Source organism: Penaeus monodon, chromosome 22, assembly GCF_015228065.2.
Source record: "Penaeus monodon isolate SGIC_2016 chromosome 22, NSTDA_Pmon_1, whole genome shotgun sequence".
NCBI lineage: Eukaryota > Metazoa > Arthropoda > Malacostraca > Decapoda > Penaeidae > Penaeus > Penaeus monodon.
Genome location: NC_051407.1, coordinates 21,222,818 through 21,223,188, shown reverse-complemented (window position 1 = coordinate 21,223,188; position 371 = coordinate 21,222,818). Strand labels below are relative to the sequence as shown.

General features: G+C 34.8%; 1 protein-coding gene across 1 annotated transcript in view; it reads right to left on the bottom strand.

The window, feature by feature from the left end:
• The window catches only part of LOC119586982 (RNA binding protein fox-1 homolog 3-like), a gene marked incomplete at both ends in the record, with an annotated part of 26,339 nt that overhangs the window by 6,443 nt on the left and 19,525 nt on the right, over positions 1–371 (bottom strand).

Here is a 371-nt window from a genome sequence, read left to right as displayed (position 1 = left end):
AGGGGCTTTTTTATAGCTGGATTGCCTTTCCCATTTTCCAGATATATAGGGGCAATAAAAGGAACTACTATGTAAGTCATTCCATTAAAGATTTGTAAATGTTTAACACAACCAAACACAAGTGCTACACTCCTCATCCCATTCCACAAATATTAAAGAGGTGATATATGTCTTTTTTACTTTTACTTTTGCACAAACACTTAAAAGATTTACGTACATCCACTATTCAGTCTGAACAAACATTCAAGGGAAGTTTGGTAATGGGATGTGCCATTTGAGTGTGGCTTCTTTTTATGACAAAACAAAGTAACCAATAAAACTTTAAACCATATAGGTAAATGGCCAATGGATCCTTTACAGTGTGACAGTGG